This window comes from Dromaius novaehollandiae, chromosome Z (genome assembly GCF_036370855.1).
Source record: "Dromaius novaehollandiae isolate bDroNov1 chromosome Z, bDroNov1.hap1, whole genome shotgun sequence".
In the NCBI taxonomy this organism is placed as follows: Eukaryota; Metazoa; Chordata; class Aves; order Casuariiformes; family Dromaiidae; genus Dromaius; species Dromaius novaehollandiae.
Window position 1 is genome coordinate 35261062 of NC_088132.1, and position 20952 is coordinate 35282013.

Here is a 20952-nt window from a genome sequence, read left to right on the forward strand (position 1 = left end):
AGCTTAATGGAGCAGAAAAAAATCTTTTAAAATTGTCCTCTTCTGTTATTGCTAGGCATTTAACAACTCTTTCTAATCCTTTCTTGGTACACTGCTATATTACCAGGGGCATGGAAACATGCTGCTGCTGCAGCAACCTATTTTCGGTAGCGTGGAACGAAACCCAGCCCAAAGTATCTTGAAAAAAATTTCATATTACCTGCAGCAGTTAACATGAGCAGTAAATCCATTTAATATCAGCAAGCTTTCCTGCATTTCTTCATTTTGGTTTAAGACTGAGAAAGTTCGTAGCGCATCGGGGCAGTCCTGCTATGCTCGCCGGTGATACCCTAGCAGCAACGTGCCCTGGGAAAACGGGTCTTCTCCTTAGAATCAGAAACAGGAGCAGTAGGAAATGCAGCCGATCGCAGAGTTTCAGTAAAGAGGACTATCCTAGTTAATAGTATTTTTTTTCTTTCTGAGGCCTGAGAGCCATTTGACTTAAGGGAACACTCTGGGGAGCATCCCGATATTCAAAGTGGTCCTCATAGCCATAGCTGTGTCTTTAACCTGAAAGGCTAATGAAACGGAAATTTGAGACTAACCACTGCGTCTTTAATTCTGGGAAGTCCTGTAATATGTGAAAAATAACCAATTACAGTGAGGTCACGCTCATCTGTCTATCCCCACTCCCAAACGCAAATATGAAACAGGACTTAGGAGACTGATTTTGGATGAAAGATAAGTGCTAATTATAAATGAACTGAGAAACAAGAGTGGCAGTAAAGTAAGCCTATGAATATTTGCAAGAATAACAAGAACAGGAAGGTATAACAAAAAGGACTGTAACCAAGGAAAAATTTAATCTTTCAGGCAAAACCTGAGGAAAATTATTTCAAAGGAAATGATGAAAACTCCATTATCTGTTTTGCATTTTTCCTACACTGATATCCTAGACAAGTGTCTGAAAATTGTGCTATAAAGAAAAATTAGTAATAAAATGCACTGAATGGTCTAACAGTATTCTTTTCTATTGCTGTTTTCTAGGATTCTGTAAATAAAATTGCAATTTCCATATTTTTGATGCATTACGATTATCTTGGACTCGACTCCAATTCATGTTAATGGCTTTTTGCTATGTGCAAGTTTAACATATGGGAAATTTCAGTTTGTATCCTGAGGTACCTTAATAAATAAATTCTCTGTATGTTGGAGACTGACCGTGTTCAGGTCGGGTCGGAGGAACCAAACTAATTTGCACGTGCTTACTTTGATGACCTGTCCTGGTGTTCACTTGATTTAGTTCATGGCTGAGTAACGATTACTGCTGGTTCCTGCATCAGGGATGGAAGTTTCTGAATGATACTTTGTGGTCATTGAGTTGGTATGTTACTTCAGCAAAGTCTATAAAATGTAAATATTTTTGATTTAAGAAAGTTGTAACTTTGCCTGTGATTCTGCCATGGTTTGGTCGTGCTCCATCTGATTTTAAAGCAATGCTGGCTAGTCCCTGACTCAAACGTATGTTGTGTTTAGACTAACTTCTGAAGAGGAGCATTGCCCTAACACGGGCCATGGCACAGCAAATGGCGTTTCACAGATAGGATGCAAAACCGTAACTCGGCTGTTTTGCCAAGTGCATCTGCATCCTGCTGTCCCTATTCAGTGCCTTTTCGTAGTTAACCTCTGAACCATTTGAATAAATCAGTTGTTTTAAACATGGTGGCTCCCATCTGACCTTCCTGCTGAACTGCTTTAGCCTGATTTTTGCTTTTCTCCATCAAGTGAGGCAGTTCTCCTTAAGGACACTAATGACATCCTTCTTGCCAGAACGAGGTGCCCCTTCTCTGCACTTTCCTGCTCAGATCTTTCTTGTCTGCTGTTGACTACTTGTGAATCTCCCTTCTCCATTTCTCTGTCTTCTGGTTGGGTTTCCATTGCTTTTTACTGCCAGGAGTGTTGTCCTGCCAACTCCACTAGCAGTATTGACAGCAAAGTCTTGCCTTGCTTTGTCCTCCTTTTTGACATTGCCCAGGTCTCTCTCCTCAGTCCCTTCCCTTCCTTTTCTAGGAAACCATTTCTGGGTTTTGCTGCATCTGCTCCAGAGTTGTGTTGTTACATATTCTAAACTGTACTGCTTCCCAAGTTACAGAGTAGTTTCTCATCTGGAAAACTGATTAATACCATTGTTTATCTTGAGTTATATATAGATGCTGGCTGCATCATTGTTAATTAAGACAAAATTACCCATAATTTTTAACTCAGAAGATCTTTAGAAAAGTTTGTTTTGTTGCTCTGCCTCTAGCTGTGGTTTGCTTCTGTTTTCTTCTCTTTTGGGGACTAATTTTGAATTAATGATTTCTCATAATCTGCTGGATTTGCAACTAAAGTTTTTTTTAAAAACTGAACTGTTAACAACCCTTATTTCAGAAAATCTCTATAAAAGGCTTTTCTAACAGAATCTTAAATATATTTCAAACCATTATCTTTATTAAATGCATGCTTTATGGGAAATGAGCATTACATTTTAACCTGTAAGTTTTAAATACTTACTTCAGTGATATTTGCATTATTTAAAAATAGTCTGGCCAAATACCCGTGTTTATTATTGGCCACCAGAAACCCTTTTCAGTGAATAATAAAATATTCCATTAGATAAATGTAACAATTTTAGTTGTGGAAAGACATGCCAGATTATTTTCAGACCACGATCTGAATGAAATGAAAAGCACAGTAGCGCATCCAGCATACATCTAAAGTGATGCAGCGCTAATAGCTCACGCTATATAATAAGTCACTTGTTAGCACTTTTAAAACAGATGGTGATTCACAAGCCACCCTGTCCTTCAGAGCCTTAGCCAGGAATCCATTAGTCGAGAGCCATCTTTGTAATTGCCCAGCTACTTTAAACTCGCCAAAGGGATGCTGACCTACTTAATTTCTCCAGGTAAGAATTATTTTTCAGATGACCATGAAAATAAACTGAATAAAAACAATATTTGGGGCATATGGCTTGAGCATCGTGATACTTTGGCAACTTTTTCACCGGGGTTCATGTGATCCACATAGATGATGGAAGCTGTTTAAGCCTCATTTTTAGTGTTCTCCTGAGCAGCGCTAGTCCAAAATGTGTCATTTCCGTTTATTCATTTTACCCGTTTTTTCTAATCAATGTATAAAAGCTAGCTCTCTTCCTCAGCACAAGAACCACTCAACAGCTTTTACTTTAAAGCTGATCATCATGAAATGAGCCAGAGACTACACGCAGAATTTGACTGACGGGGTATATTTAGTAAGTAACACAAATGATGAGAACGAGAATACTTGTCAAATAAGAAGCGCGAAGGAGTCTCAGACAGAAATTGTTTGCTGGAAATTTTTTCGGTGAATTCATAGGCCAGGTCAAAGGTGACATTAGTGTGTTGATAGGTGAAAAGTGGAGCGACACTGTCAGTTATCTAAGAAATCGGAATGGACAAGTTTTATGGAAGTGTGGTGCCTCATTTTAAAATCAGATGGTGTGTGGTGATCTGTGAACTTGAGAGCTCATAATGCTTCCTTTTCCAAATTATGTGGGCAAAGATAAATCTTGCTGGATAGCATATAATTGCTGAGATTTTTTTTTCTTTACATAGGAGATCTAACTATAATTTTTTCAGCTTTTTTATTTGAAGTTTAAAGAGCTTCATAATTATCACCTTTCCATAGTGGAGGAAAATCCTTTCTTCTAGATGGTACAGTTATTACTGTCTTTTTGAGATTTCTTTTTCTTTTTTTTTTTAAACTAAGTAATGGAAACATCAAGCCTAAGCTGTCAGCACTTTGAGTGGGCTTTGAAAGAGATGGCTAACCTTTTAAAGTCAGGTTAACCATTGGAAGAATCTGGATGAAATGATTTAATTTAGAGGAGAGTGTTGCATTTTATCAAAATATTTCAGCTAGATATGGAAAGGAGATATGTAATAAATGACAAACGGAAATTATGACTTTGGTTACAAGCTTCTTTGGATTTTGATGGGTCATTGAATAAGTAGGTAGGAATTTTTTTGTGCTGTTGAAGACTTCCCTCCAGCTCTCTTCTGATGTAGTTGCACAGGAATTGTTATTTTCCTGCAATGGCAAAAACTTGCTGAGAACAGCTTGTCTCATAAAACTCAGATCATTTACTAGGATAGGAGTATTTTGATATTTTCTGATCTCTTGAAATGTTCTTAATCCCCTTTTAGAACTGTTCACCAAAATATTCGTCTGTATTTCAACATCATTAACTCCAGACCTGAATTTCAGTGCTGACCTGGCTTGAATTTGAAGGCTAAGCATAATCTAAACAGTCTGAAACAAGACAATGCACTATAGGATCCAAATTATTCCCCTTAATACTATGGAAGAGGAAATTCCTGGGATCTGAAAGTTGCTACTAACATTTTAATAAATGCCACCTTCAGTTTTAATGGAAAGAAAATGGTACAATTCTGTTAAAGAGAGTGGTGAAGTAAGAAAGAGAAAATAAAGGACCTTAGGGAGAATTTCTGGATTCTCTGAGAGGTCGATATGCCTCGGCCAAAGATAAGCAACTATCGATATTTGAGCTCAAAACATGAATTATAGCAGTCTCCCCAGCAGGTCTGATGCTAGACCACCATACAGAATCTGCCTCACATCAGAGCATTGCTGAGATACAAATCATGCCCGATCTCAGCCTCAGCATGCCCTCATTTCTGTTGGGTTAAGGTTGTGTGAGAGAAGAAAGAAGTCAGTGTTACAGAGCTAGCTGCTCTCATGTCAGCCTCTCAGCGTCCTATCAAATGAGTATTTACATGACACATGGTTGAGATGTGGATGCTGAGGCAGAGAAGACTGAGGTGGATGGCAGTTGAATGGATCTCGCATCCATGCCATGAAGCTCCACAGCTTGCTACGCTTTCTCCTTGCTAATCAGAACGCTCTACAGTAGAGGCTACCCATCATGTGTCTTCTACTGCAGCACGAGACCATTGTTGTGGGGTAGAATATTTGACTATGACAGGGGATTGTAATTTATTTGACTGTAAATTATTTGCATAAATTGATCTAGGACATCAGCAATTTTAAACAGTAGCAAGTCTTGCTTTGATTTTCACACAAGATTTTTCACTGACTGTTTTGAACTTAGCAAGCTTGTGGTTGCTTGGATCAGAAATTTGGAAGTCCATGGTATGCATGGATTGGTTCATGAATTAGTTTGTTGGGAACCTTACACTAACAGCTGTGTTAGAATCAGTGCATAAGAATCACACTGTGTTGTATTTGTACAATTAATTTATTTTGAATATTCTGTGCAGCTGTCTACTAGCTTTATTATGCATTCTGTTAGGCTATTTATGAGAAAAGATGGATAAAAATAAGCTCAGTCATTTCCAAAGGCTCTGTTGAGATTCAGTGTGCTTTTCTTCTAATAATACATATACACATATTGTTCATTATCAGTATGCATTATGACTCTTAAACTTCAGCCAGTGTTCACGACTTTTACTCTGTGTGTGATTGAGACGTTATCCTTTCTTCCTTAAGAGATGTCTTTGGTATAGCAGAAGAACCAAATAAAAAGTAGAAAAGATCCCAGGTCATGATATTTGCAGTTTGAATGCCCAGGATGTGGAGGTGAGAGTGAATAGTACTCCCTAGGGATGGGGAAATTGCAGAGGGAAATGGTAGTTCAGCAATGAGACAATTCCTACGACGTGGCTGTGATCTCCATGACAACCCGCTGTGGCCAGGGAGAGCAAGTCAGATGTAAAGATGGTCCCGCAGGACTGGTATTTACTCGTGATTGCTATTTTCACTCTCCTGAAGCCAGACCCTGGCATCTGCGTTAAGGAGGAGGACCAGCTCCTCCTGGAAGCTTGGTCAGAAGAGGGAGAAGCCATTAGCTGGTTGAGTTCCTTCAGGCTGGGAAAACTCATCACAGAGTCTGATTCACTGGGCAGCAGAAGCAAGTCACTGCTTTCCATGGTACGCTCCCCTCAAAACTAGCAGACTTCTAAATGCAAAAGCAAGCAGTGCTTATTGTTGGTTGTGCTGCTGCAGCAATTGGTGCGTGATTAGATGAGGATGTAGCTACTGTAAGGGGCATCCAGTCAGGTTATCAGAAAAGACTGGAGGCGGCATATTCTGCAATATGGTGAACTATTTCATTGCTGTGTTGATATTCAGTGACCATGAAAATGAACACGTTTAATTTATGGTCAGTGATGGTTCAAGTAGAGAAGGAGGCAGAAGGCTGCTCCCCTGTTTTCTAGATGGATAAACTGATGCATGTTCCAAGAGTGAAGGTTTAGGGGATCTTCCTGTGAGGTCTGCGCTGATTCCCCATAGAATTAACTGTTTGTCTAATTAAGCCCTAAGATTTTGCGTATGGCGTTTTAACTCGGGTATGATTAGTGAACTGGCTGAACGAACGATTAGAGCAATATGTGTGCAATTACCCAGTCCGTGGGCTTTCCAGAGCAGGGAAAGCCACATGCGCTCACGTGCATTTGTGCATGTGCGTGCAGTGCTTGGCACAGCCAAATCCTGGCTCAAGCTTGCAAGCCCTACAGCACCTAAATAATTGAGGAGTAATGATGGCGAGAGAAGCTAAGACAACTGCACGCAAAGCGGCAGGCCAGATTGGTAATTGGTGTTTTTGCACGCCCTATTACTCGACTTGCATTACATTTGCATCCTAGACCTTTCAGTTAGGTGTACAGCTTTATACACGTCTTTGAATATGTAATTTCAAGATTGAGAAACAAGCCCAATAAAGGAACTAAATGTAAAACATCATTTAACATTTTCTGTCTGTCCAAATGACACAAACTTGTGGCTCAGACAAATGAATCTTTCAGGAGCAGTCAGAACAGTTTGAACGGGCTTTGTTATCAGTCAGGTCAGCATGACAGGAGAAAAAATGTGTCCTTTGCAAGTTTTCACCTTCAAGACAGAACCTACTTTATTGAAACATCCACACTGCAATTATTAGAAGCGGTCTTTGCACCAATTATAATTTTTGTTGCTGCTGTAAAGCTACGTTTTCAAGAGGGCACATACTTCTGCCATCTGTTAATACAGATTTATGTAATAATTTCTAGTATGAGTAAATGGCTTAGAGCTCCGGAAACTTTTGGGGCCTGTAATGAATTTTAGAAGAGTGTGGCTCTCTGTAATTGGTAAGCTCCTGAACAGAGAAATGTTTCTATGGATGGGATCGCCTTGCCACAAGGTGATGGCTGTGTGTTTTCTTGCGCCAGAAATGCACTCTCCAAACGTGATGACTGCAGCTGGTAGGCACCGAAAGTGGTGGGTAACCCGTTTCTCAGGCACGTGCTTGTAATGCTGGTGGAGGTTGTCTGGCGATTCACCCATCCAGCAAAGTGGGCTGATTTCACGAGGTTTAAAGGATAGTCACAAAGGCAGTTGGGTTTGAGAAGGAGAGAGATGCTGGATGCAGAACTTAGGCTATTAAAGAAGCAGCGTCCAGGACCTCGAATATAGTCTGTGGTGAAATGTGTCCTGTCCATGTCAGAGATCCTGATCCCAACTGAGGGGCAGAAATGTAGTAAATGATGATGGGAGGAGGCTTTCAGCCTCTGAACTACCTGCGGTCCTGAGTGCCTGCTGAAGGTTTATGAAAAATTGGCCAGTGAAGTAATGCTATTTATTGCTTCTCTGCATTTCCAGCTGATTTGAAGGTGCTAAATATAGTAAGAACTTTCATAACACTGTTTTTCCCTGTAAGAAACTGTACAGGATGGTTTTAACTTGCCAGTGAAAGGCAGGTGGTTGAGATGGATGTGAATAAAAATAAAAGTTGGTCAATAAGGCAATTTCTCTCTGAAAAAGTCGTGATGGCAGGGAGTTCCTCACAAGCTCTGTGAAGTATATGAGGTGTTCAGAAAATTAATTTCCCACTGTTTTACTCAGAGAGCAGAGGTAAATACTATGCTCCACTGGTATACCTTGCACAGTTGCAAAGAACTGCGAATACAAAACAAAAACCATCTCAATAATAATTTAGTTGAAAAATGTTACCCCTCCTTTGCAAAGTAAATGCAGAAGAAAAGACTTTTTCAGTTGTATTAGTTATTAAAAAAATTCATATATTAATTTCAGAAAATACTTGGATGTCCATGCTGTTGTTTGTGGAGGACAATAGCTCTTTGGATGAGGTTTTCAGCGCAAATACTATTGACTTAGATATTAATTTTCTGAAAGTATTTATCATCTAATCATAATATTTGTGAAAGTGAAAACAAGTGCATGAGCATACTCCAAGGGAGGAAATAAAAAGACACTTTTACAATGAAGGATTCTTTAGGGGTTTTTAATTAAAATCTATTTTTGTATTGCCTGAGTGGAATAAGAGACAAAAACCCTTATTTTCAAGTAAGTGCATTTTTAGATGCTCCTTAACTATAATTTTGGTCTCAAACTTTCCAGAACATTTCTCTGACTGCAGCTTACAAGCTTGTCAGGAGACAGAAAGACTTTTGGAATAGATGAGGTGAACACAGGAATGAAACAAAGTGAAGAATCAGGAGATGTAAAAGGTTCAGGAAAACAATCAAAGATGATGGCGTAGCAGAAATGATAGACAAATTTGCGTTTGTGTTTATTTGCAAAGGAGCTCTGGGGGAAGTTCTTGCCTCAGAGTCTCTCTCAAACAAAGGTGTCTATGCAGTTTGACTCATGAACAGACATTAGCATTTTTTCCTGATGTTTGGCACTGCACAGAAACTTTTTTGTGTTATAACTTTAAATACTGGATTTCATTTAAAGAGATTACATTCTTCAGATGTTTTTTGCTGCTGTTGTCATTTGGGTTTTTTTGCTTTCTTTTAGTTCCTTTTGCTTTTGTGTATAAATAAATAACTAGAAGTTTTCCTGACTTTATTCAAAGGAAGAATTGGCATACTGAGGACTTACTCACATGGCATGGTAAACTTAAGTCAGACTGCTCTGCTTGCATCCCAACCTATCTCCTGTTTAAATTGCAACAGACTTAAATATGACCTTGGCACCTTCTGCCCTTCTCCAGGCACATCTCTCTAATCTTATCTTGCATGCAAATGTGATGTAAATTTACTCGAATGGCTCCAACTCAGACCAGTCTATTTAAAGCACTTCATTCTTGGGTTATCACAGTCATCTTTCTGCAGCTTTCCCGAGCCTGTTGCTGCCACCCACATTTCACCTTGGACAACAGGATTTCTCAGCTGTACCAGTACTCAGCTCCCACTTCTCAAGTTGTCAGATAACTACTCAAGCAGTCAAAACTCTGCAAGTGTTAGCAGAATTTTTCACTTGCAAACTGTTGGCAGGTTGCTGAATATTAGTATACCCAGAGTTTTGCAAAAGGTGAGAATTTGCTCTCTACTGCTAGAGGTAGGCAGACCCCAGTAAATAAAACATTGAAAGAAGTAATTAAAAAAATGTGGCGTAATGTAGCACAACCCCCTCTTTTTTTCCCCTTCCATCCTCTTTTTGTAGCTTTGATGGAGCTGAGTGGCTGCTGGGCTCCCCTCCTGCACAGCTGGCTGCAGAGCTGTTAACCTTCAAATTCCACCAGCAGTCTGCGTGCAGCCAGCACAGCCGCCCTCCAGCCGCACGCGTTGGGTGCCAGCAAGTACCTTTACAAACATCCACAGTGGGTTTGCCGGGTATTTTTCTGTTTGTATGCAGAGGACCAAAGATTGCAAGACTATTTTCAGTTTATGTAATGCCATTTTTAGGATGCTGTGCTAGTTCTCACACGCAATATGTAAGGACTTTGAGTTGGTTTATACATCAGCGTGTTTAAACCTTCTGTGTCATTAAACTTTTTTCTCTTCAGTTTTATATAAATTTTTTGAAGCTTGAACCACACCTCCAAGTTCTATGTTAAAATAGAAAACTCTTTTCTAAGCCAACTCTTCTTGATACAGAAAATGTCAGAACTGACTTGCTCTGTTCTCATCTGGGCACAGTTCCTATCACATGCAAGTACCTGCAGTGGAGACAGCAGAAATCCCAGGTAGTATAGTTAATACTAAGTAATGCAAGAATGTAGAGAACAGCTGTTAATGTTTCTGAGCAGTTCTAACCTTATACCCATGAACTCCTCCTTCCCTCAGTCCCAGTCCCATGGTTAATGCTTAGAGTAGGCTGGCAATGACTGTGCTGTAATTCTATTTATAGTTTCAACTTACAGGCTTTTCAGATCCCTAAGACACTAATCTTTCAGGATATATGTGTGAATGCAGAATTATTAAGACCTGCTCCTATCATACATAGCATATAGGAGCCTCAGTTGTTGCTACAGGACATGGTGTATATGAGGAATAAAGCTCTAAGCAGAGCTCATGAGTCTGGCATCCAGAGCAGTGTCTACAGATAATAGTTATGTGACTTTAAGAAGATGCAAGTGTCTGCTGCCAGCAAAAGGTTTCCTCCTCTGTTTCCACTTTAGTCCTTCCTATAGGATCCAACTCATGAACCCAAGGTTAGAGTGAGAGAGGGGACAGGAATGTGCAGGCTGCGGCAATGGGCAAGGTAAAAATAAACATATTCTTCAGTGGAAGCTGATGAAGAAACCATACCCTGAAATACCAGACTCTGTCTCCCACCTTATACAGGCTGGATGCCCTGAATTGCTATGCAGGGTTATTCCGCGGCTTGTAATTGCACTCGCGTGTTCTGGTTGCCTTTGACACTGAGCCAAAGCGCGATGTGAGGAGCATCACCGAAGGAGCAATTAACACTAAGAGGAGAGACTGTCTCCCAAAGTCCGGAGGAGATTTCTGATGCTGTATTTTTGCTGGGCATTACTATAGCAACTGATAGGAAAACTGGGCACAGCAAAGTTTCCTTTATTCTCCCGAATGCTGAAGGCCACTGATCTTTTTTTTCCCCTCCCGTTTAAGGTGGTGTTCATAAATGCACATATTATGTACATATAATACTGCTATTTTGCCAAGGAGTCCCTACTAGTTCTTAATCAAGATTAAGTAAAGAAGGGTTTGTGACTAGTACATATGTAGGTTGTAGTAACAGATTCTGACCTGGTAGATAAGATGTGGCTTTTGTTTTTCTGTTGTTTAAACAGTATTTTTTCCAAGGGTGTCTTTAATACAGGCATGATAGGAGCTTTGTGGGTTTATGGATTTTGGTGTTCAGCATTTGATAGTAGTTGAATTTCACAAGTAGTAGCTAATTTTGGAAGGCATTCTTCATAAATGTCAGAGAGGTAGTTATTTATTGCATGCATCTTTTCCTTTGGATATGTGTGCCTTTCCACTAAGCATCTAATTTTACCTCATATTTGAAGGAGACTCTTGAACTTCTTTTTATTGCCCTCTGCTGCCAGTTCTTTTCTGCATCCTCACTTTTAATGGCTAGCCTACAGGAGCAGATCTCTCACAGGCACTGAAGTGCTTTTCTCCCCTGGGACCAAAGAGGTTGGATTTGAGTGAGCTGATTTTGAGAAAAGTATAAGAATATTGCCCTATAGTTTCTCCCACCTTGTTCTTCCTGAACATGATTATCACTGACATCTCTTACTCGCGTTGATACACTCCTACGGGTGTGACCTTGACAGGTTCTTGCTTCTGATCCTTTTTGGAAAGAGCCTGATGTTGGGTATGAAGTACACAACAGTCCAAGCTCTGGACACAGTTGAGAGGCCTCTTGGAGATGGATATCTGGGAAAAATTCATGCTATCCTTTCTGGTATATTGTGAGCCATTGCAAATCTTTTATGAGCTTGGGTACTTTAAGAATTAACAGATGTGTTTGTATCAGGGAGGGATATATCAGCTTGAACCATGCTGTAGCAAAATGAGCAATAGGGAAGGGGAGAAATATGACTTTAAAAAATACCTAAGTTTTTTCAGAAGAGTTTATCAATATTTGATAACTAGAAAAAAAATGCACCCCATCATCCTTCACAACTGAAACACATTTTATCTCCTGCCTAGGAGAAAAGGCTAAAAGACTAAAACAAGAACAGAAAACAAAGCACTTTATATTAGGAACACTATTTTTAAGGAAAAATAATACAGGAGGTAGATTTAATAGTGTCTATAGAAGTAACTTCTCTCATTTGTACATCGGTCAGATTTGGTGTCAAAATTAATGAGACTTTAAAAATGGTATCTTTATTCTTACTAGAGCTTGGATCAGTTCTTGAATTTCTCCTTCAGAATACACCATGTTTTCCTCTTCTTGCAATGGCATTTCATTGCACACACATGCTGTTCTGTGTGGTTTTACTTATATGAAACCTGTACTGATTTTAATCAAGTTTCACAAAACATGCAACAAGTTGATCTTCACCTTGAGTGGAGGCCAAATGTAATGCTGCTTTTCAGCTGTTTGTGGTTTTTCTCAGAAACTTTCTTGCTGCTGAGCTGAAGCAGTTTGATCTCATAAGCTCCTTGGGTTAGGATGGGAGTGTGTAAGATGTGTGTTACATATGGGGGGTTATATGGAGTTAAAAATGATGAGACTTGGCAATCTGTGGCTTGTTTCTGTTGTATGATCACCAATACTAATATTAACTACTTTGCAACTGGTATCACACAGAAGCATTTCACACTCCTCCGATTTTCTGGCTACAGTGAATATTAAAGTACCAGGGAGTACTGCAGTTATTTACATTTTAATGAGGACCAGGGTATCAACAATCTATTAATGAAAAGTCTTATTATATTTTAGCCCTATTTGTTCTGCAGAACCACAGCAGCTATGAGAGATAAAGCTATAGTCTACTTTCATTAAATGTCATCAGAATCCCTAGAACCAACCTGAAATTACCACCTCTATTGCATAAATAACCAAGTAATAGAAGGCATGTTTTGACTTTTACTAATAATGTTGAGTGTTCCAGCAAGAACACAATATAACTTGTAGTTTCTGGTTGGTGCTGTTTTGTGTGTGTATGAAAGGTAACATGAATTTGTTTATGAGCTTAAAAATATGTTATGGAAGTTGCAGGGGTATTTGAAAGGGAATGTGAAGGTCCTAATTTATAGTTAATTTTATAAACAATTTGGTAGTTTAATCTAGATTCCACTTAGTACAAATATTAAAATCAATAGATGGTATGCTATAATTTCAGTCTCTACTTGGAGAATTTGACCTATTTTGAACAAAGACAGTGGTTAAAAGACCTAAAATATATTTTATGTACTTAAGGGCAATTAGTAGGAAAAATTATTACTATACTTGAGTGGGGGTGCTAGCATCTTTCAAGAGAGCTAATTTGATTTTTTTTTTTTTTTTTTTTTGGTAGTGAAAATGAGAACTATGCGCAGATTAGGCAGTATTTTTTAATTCTGTAAATGACACTTCTCCCTTAGAATTAAACAAAACACTTTTCTATGTTTTTGCAGGTGCTTTGTACATTGATAACATTTAACTAGATTCAAAAAGCTGTAAATTGCTATTACAGAATGAATAATTACATGTGCATATGACTATAGGTACTTCTCTGTTCGTACCTGTGACTACTATACTGATTTCAATTACCTCAATATAAATTCAAAGCAACTCCAACAAAAGTGAGTAAAGGCACTTGAGGTGAAGTCTTGAACCCACCAGAGTCAATTAAAATTTTGCAAGTGATTTTTAATGGGCCAAGGATTCACTCTATCTACCTACTGCAGCTAAATGAAACCCGAATTTGACCTAGTGGAATTATGTAAGCATGTCAAGTGGTGTGGAAATCCCTAGGGAAAGGACTCATGACAGTAGCATTAAAAGAAGGTTGAACACCAGAAAATTAGAATTCTTCCTATTCTTTCTACCACCCTTCTTTGCTTTCACGATTATGAGACATTGGTAGAGAATAAGGAAAAGAGCTGGTTTTAAAATAGAGTCAGATATATGCTTTTTAAATATCTTGCTAAACTTGTGATTTCATTCTCCTAATCAGACCTATTTTTGGCAGTCTAAAAGATGCAATGCCGTTTGTGAAAGCTAGATGAGCTGGAGATAGGAATAGGTCCCCAATCTACAGCTGTGTCAAGTGATAACAGTTAATTCCACTACATTATTTAATAGCAGGGCATTGTCCAAAAGAGCCAACAGCCAAAACCTAGCTATGATTCAGGCCCAAACCTCTCTTCTGCATTTGTGTTTCTTCCTTGGGTATGTCTACATGATTATTCAAAAATGAATGAGTTTACTAATTTTACCACTTAATCCATTAAAAAGAAACACAAGCATGCTGAGGAAATCAGACTGTACAAAATGTCCCCTTCTCTTTCCTGGATTTAATAAATCTGGTGGAACATGCCTGATGTGCCTGAGAGGGGGTGGTGATGGCTCTGCAGGAGCCTTCTCTCCGTTCCCAGAGTCTACCTGCACAGAAAAATAGCAGGTAAAAAAGCAACCACAAAGCTAGTCGGTCTATAGGTACCGGATCTCACAGGTCCGTGGCAGTTAGATCTATAGTCCATGGGATCCGGGTGGAGTAACTTGACAGAAAATACCTCTCCGATCTCTCCATAACACACAGCTGTTCTCTGAACTGTGGTTCTCAGCCCTTTTCCTCTATAATCCATCCCTGTTGGGTCACGTTGTTTGTTATTATAGCTTAGCCTAAGGTCTTCTCCTTTTTGAGAAACAAACAGCTCTTGAAAGCATGTTTGTCTTTTGGCTTGTTTAGTGGGCTATCTTGGTAGGTTTTGTACCTTGACAAATTAGTTTATGAAAGATTTCTCTCTCTCTCTTTTTTTTTTTTTTTTTTTTTTTTTTTTTTTTTTTTGTAACATGGTTTTGGAAATATAGCCTGTGCTGTGCTTCTGGCTTTGTTAGGAAGATGATTTTAAAGAGAAAGTTTTACAGTGATTGCTTTAGATGGATAAAAGCTTGTAGCGAAGGAGAGCTAGGTCAGGTTGTTACCATTTTTGCCACGTTTTCCAGCCTTGGACTCCCTCTCCCACCACAAGCAGCTGATTCTCCTCAAGCTGTGGTCCTCCTGTTCTTGCTCCTTTAAACTTAGTCTCTTAGGAAGAAAATGGACTTCAGACTCCAACAGTGAGCCTGCTAGCGCTTCTGCTATGTAAATTATGTCCTGTAGTGACTTTGCCCTGTTATTATTTAGCTTTAAGAAAAGCACCTAGCAAAATATAAACTGCTGAGGTTTCTAAAATTTGTAACTTGTTTGTTTTACCCATGAGTAGTGTGATATGCTTGCTCTGGTTAATGCCACTGACAAGACAGTCTGTAGTTCTCTGCTCCCACTCTTCCACCACTCAATTCTATGGGCTGGAGAGAGAAATGAAAAGTGAGGATTTAAACACATGAATGGAAAAAGATTTTATTTATTTCCCCATCATTATTACCCTTCATTCCCCCCCTTCATAAAACTAGCTTCTATCAAGATGGAAATACATTGATGTGCTGTCTTTTTTCCAAGCTAGGAGGTGTCTCTTCTTTTTTTGTTTTACTGTGTTTCTATCCTATATTTTTCCCTATCTTGAGTTAAGCACTTCTCAGGTTACAAGGGAGTTTAAACACACATTGACCCTATCATTTCATCTTGTGCATCTCTACTGAGAATGACAATAGTGGTTAATTTTTGAAATGGAAATGAGCATCATCTGTCTACTAAACTGAGAATAACTGATTCAAGCAGCCATTGGACAGCCTTTATGGTTAATAACTTCAGCTGTAACACAGGAAGGCTGATTCTCAGGCTAAATAAGCCATCACCAATACTATGCAAAAATAGATGCACATATTTTCTGTAGGAAGTTGCATTCAAAACGTGTAACAACACACTTAAATAAGATTTGCAGAGCTATGAGTACAAGGCATTACTAATTGAGAGGCCTTTTTGCTCCTTTAATTTTCCCTACTCTAATCTGTATTATCTGTGTGTCAAAATAGATAAGTAACTGCTGCTGGAATTAAGTTGTCAGTTACTTTGGATCAAACCTTTCAAAGCTGTATTTCTAATGAAGCCGCAAGCAGCCGTTCAGCGTGCTCACAAGAGGTTCTCAAACATTGGCAGAGCGCTGTTGACGGTATTTGAAATTCCCCATTGCTGGTGCTAAAGCGGTTTTATCGTTAGCCAGGTTATTCTTCGTCGCAATTTGCACCAGCCAGGAAAAAAAGCGCTGCCATACCGTGTTGATAAAATGCTTTGCTGACAGCAGACATGCAGTCGGCACCACAGTTACTAAGACAAATGTGACAAATGACATTATTGAACAAGACTCAAACTGCGCCCATGAGGTCACTGGGAGGACGTGTGTCTGGGAAAGTCGCCTGGCCTTGACTAACAGCACTGGCTGAAGAACTTCCCAGTCAGTTGACATTAAAGCATCACAGAAACCACACGGGTTCCTGGTTGTCAGGAAAAAAGGGCCAGGACATTAATCTGTGCCACCGTCTCATAACGTACTGGTCGCTTCAGGCTATGGCTCTGTAAAGACTGCGCGACTTCTTAGTCTTTTTTTCCTTCCTTCTGATGAACGCAAAGCACAGGAAAGAAAAAGAAAATCCTTGCCTCTGAGGTATAGTGAGTCCTTTTATGCTGTCCTTTGTGCCATTTGAGGCTTTCCCAAGAGTGGAATTTGTTCACCAAACTCTGTTGTCTTGCTTTGTAAACTGACGTGGAAAGGTTGTCCTGCAAAAGGTGACTTTGGCTTCAGCCCTGCCCACGTGCACAGATGAGTGCTTCTGCGGACGCGGGTGGTCCTGCTCTGCACAAAGGAAGTGCAGTGAAGAGAGTCGGACCAAAATCGTCTGCTATTAAATATCACAGGGCCAATCCAAATTTTCATTGACCTGAAAGGATCGTTGGCTACAGGACAGGTATATGGGGCTGAATGTATAGGCAGTAGGTTCAACACAGGACCTAGCTGCATGGACCTAGCTGTACATTCACTTCATTACATACAAAGTAATTTGTCTTTGTAGTGATAAGGAAGTTCCTTTTGGTGCTCAAAGCGAAATTTCTCCTCTCCCAGTCTCTCTCCCTCTCTCTCTCTTTCTCTCTCCTGCCCTCTGCCTCTTTCTCTCCTTTTTTCTCCTATCTCCTTTAGTGAAATGTCACCACTAGTTTCATTTGCACCAGAATCAGTCCCTTTATTTCTTGTGTTTTTAGATCTGGATGAAGCTAAAAGTGCTGAAATGGCTTTTTAGTAATATGACTCCATGCTGCTAGAAGAGCGAAGAAAAAGAGCATAGTTTGGCTGATTGCAGTAACAAAAGGTTCATTCCACATCTCTGATGATTTTTTTTTCTCTCCTCCATTCTCCCCCGAATCAAAAGCCAGTCAATATGTGGGATATTTTTGTCTCATTTCAGTTTTGCTTTGATGCCGTGCACTGACAGGAGCTATAAATCCAACAAGTTTTATTTCAGTATTTTACATGTTATTCATCATTTTGAATCGGTGTCGATATTTCTTTCCTTGGGATCTAAGAATCGATTCACTGCCCCTCCCACCCCTCCGTAAGAACTCATACACTTGTTCTTTTCTCTTTCCTCAGACCACCTAGGTGCATTTAGATACGTTACTCTTACCTTTCTTTTAAAGAGCATTTATCACGATGACATATAGCTAAAGGGAACTATTAGACAACACCTTACTGCAATACAGATTAATCAAGTGGTCCTGTGGAGCTTGGCTTTCCTGATAGTATGGATCCAGTACATATTACTTAAAAGTCCTTTTTTATTTTATTTTATTTATTTATTTATTTTTTGTCATGACTCTTACTTGACCAATGTGCATACATAACTGTCTTACCTAGATCAGTGCCTTTGTCACTTGATATGGTTCTGCAAGTCCATCCCAAGTCATATGGTCAAGAATGTAATGTAAACCTTCATCTCATCTGGCTACACACAAAATATGTGCAAAAAGTCCTCTGGGAAGAGAAGGACCAATGAATAAGCTACAGGCTGCGTGACTCGTTGGTGTAGATACTATGCTGGAGATTGGCTATTCTTGACTTGGCTGCACAGGGATGTCAAACCAATCTCATCTTCCAAAAGTTGAGGGCAAGAATTTCTAAGAATACTGCAGAGTTCATGCCATATTTATTGACTCATTAGGAAAGTCCACATTTGTGGATTGGTCCATTCTCATAATGGTTGCCTTTCAGTACAGCGATACAGATAGATAGTCCTTCAGGCTAGCCTATTCTGGCTGTCTTTTGACACGTGAAAAATTTAGCGCACATATGCATGAGCGCTACCCTCCCAACACTGATGAAATGCCAGCAGGCAAGCCGGTAAACACGCGTAGCGAGTATGTAGGTATTTTCAAGCAGTTGCAGCGGCTCTTTTTCTTCGGCCTTGAATGCAAGCTGTGGGGTTGTATAAGAATACAGCTGTGATAACTCTGCCCTGGGTGCCCCTCAGCAGTTGAAAGGGATGCTTTGAGATGAGGACAGAATGGAAAGAGCTGGAGCACAGAGCTCTCCAGACAACTTTATTTAACTGAGAAGTTCCTTAGAGGGTTGCTTATGTCAGAAAAATTTAAAACCAATCCAGATTATGACGAGGTGGATTACCATTTTACTTCAGCAATTCCTCTGAGACAATCTCAGCCAGACCACAGAGCAGTAGATCTACAGAAGCTTAGCAGATGGCACAACTAGGGGTTTGTTTCAAAACTAGCTTTTTCTCCTTTAATAAATTCGGTGCCTTTAACACTAGGGGTTACTTTTCTGTAACCCATCATTATTGTTTGGATTTTGAAAGAGAGCACCAGGGAGTTAATAGAATCTCATAAATGAATGTATTACATTCTAGTCTTTTCTTATGCTTATTGTTTCTTTTCTGGGGCTAAAAATGTTCTACGATAGGAATGGAAATCAAGCACAATTCTGCAGTGTGCTAATACAGTGAAGCTTTGCTTACTGTGCTGGCATTATCTCTTCTTTTCTTTATAAAACTTTGCATGGTTAAATGTTATCTCTACGCTTAGTTGAAACAAAGGTCAAGAAAGCAGCGTGAACAGTTCTGATTAGAATATGAGTCTCTGTGGTCTCTGCTTTGGTTCGGTGTTATGAGGAATCTGCCTTTTGTGTAAGCACTTATATTTAATACCATGGTCTCAATAAAATGCTCCCAACATATTTTGAATGAGAGCTAAGCTGGCAGCAAAGGAATAAGAAGTCAGCAGAGAGGGCGAAAAAGCTTGAGAGAGGTAGGGAAAGGGAAGGCATGTGGCAAAAAATATCATAAGAGAAATGCAGTGACACAGAGAAGTGCAAATGAAATATAAAAAGAGAAATAAAGGAGAAATAATCCATACAGAAAGTAGCAAATTGATATGACAATTACATGGTGTGTTTTCCTCTCTGAAATATAAAGTGCTCCATCAGTATGGCTATGCAGCCTAACTTCACCAAAGGCAGAAATTAGGCTTGGAAAAGCTGAAATGACTTTACTGAGGTCAAGGATTGAGAAAGGAATAACTGCAGGTTTGCATCAAAACCCTATATAATGGATGAAAAAAGGAAACAAAGAAACAAAGACAGACGTGATGTTTTGCTGATAAAAAGCCAGCTCCAGAGTGTTGGAGTTGATTGTGATGAATTTTGTTCTGGAAATTCACTAAATGTTTCTTTTCCTTTGACTACAGTGGGAGTTTGGCAACTACTCTAGATGTCTTAAGTTTAGATTGAAGCGGCTACTTTAGGTGAAATTAATTCTGCCACAAAGGTTTGTGAGAATTTTCAATGCTACTTTACTTGTGGGTCTATTAGTCCTTTTATAAAATGAACCTATAGCAAATTCTAAATAAGTTTCTTGAGCCTCTTTGAAGTTCATTAGTACCGCTTTCATCTGCAGTATGTTTGTCTTGCATTATAGCTACAATTCACTTTTACTTTTAGCATCGCCTTAGGCATAACAATTAGATTTCTTTTTGAGTAAGTGAATTTTACAGAGCAAAAGCGAGCTCATTGTTCCCTTGACTTGCTATGGTTAGCTCAGCTCAGCTATGTTTTGTTTTATTCCATTCAAGAATCCCAGGTCTATTAAAGAGTTTCCTCAAGTGAAGCATTGGCACTTTATGAAATTTTGGAACATAATATAGTATTTCATACTGGTACATTTGGGATAACTGTGATGTGTGATACATACATTTCTTTTTTCCAGAAATTTCATCTTCTCAGTTTTAATTGCTTTGAAATATCAGACAAAAAAAAAAAATCTTCATCAAACATGAGATGGCAGTTTATCCCATTTACTTTAGACATCCTGTTTTAAGACGGGTAACTCACCTGCTGAAATTACCTGTCTTTCTCTATTAATGAAAGAGGCAATCTAGTTGATCAGTTTAGACTAGGCACCTAACTCTCAGCTGGATAAAACTAGGTGAGTTTTATTAACCTATAGTTATTGTTGATTTGGTTTATGGGTTATATTCTTGTTCATGCATGATCTGGAAGATTATTTGAAATAGTTTTCTGGTTGTATCAGCATAATACTATTTAGTGCAGCTACAGCTATGAAACTCTACTTTGTAACTGGTGTGAATGACAAAGTAGATCCAATAGTGCCTGGCAAGCTTATACATGACAGTAGAAAGGAATTATAGAACCAAGTCTAAGTCTTGTGTTTGTAAAGTGGCTTAAATATCTAATGAACTCAAAAAAAAAAAAAAAAAAGTGTGCCTAGTTGACTGAAAAAATTAAGCAAAAGTCTGTTTTAAAAATAAGAAGTGTATTTTTTTCCTTTGTCTACAGTGGCAGAATATTAGTATGAATATGGTAGACTGTTCTCAGTAGGTATAGGGTGGTTATAGTGTTTTCTGGAATCAGTTAATACTGGTGTCCAGATAGTATTGTAGATCTTAACCATTTTACCTGCAATTCAAGCTGCTTATATCGGACTCCTGCCTCTTTCTCAGGTATTCTTCCTCCAAAATTTATTTTTTCTGTAATGAGAACCAAATAATCATTCAATTATTGCTCTGTGTCTCTGTGATTTGCCATTAAATTAAGA

The 20952-nt window shown here is 39.0% G+C and overlaps 1 long non-coding RNA gene across 2 annotated transcripts in view; it reads left to right on the forward strand.

Annotated features, from left to right (window-relative positions):
- Positions 1-20952, forward strand: part of LOC135324780 (uncharacterized) — a 155687-nt gene that overhangs the window by 125982 nt on the left and 8753 nt on the right. The gene's annotated exons all lie outside the window — the stretch shown is intronic.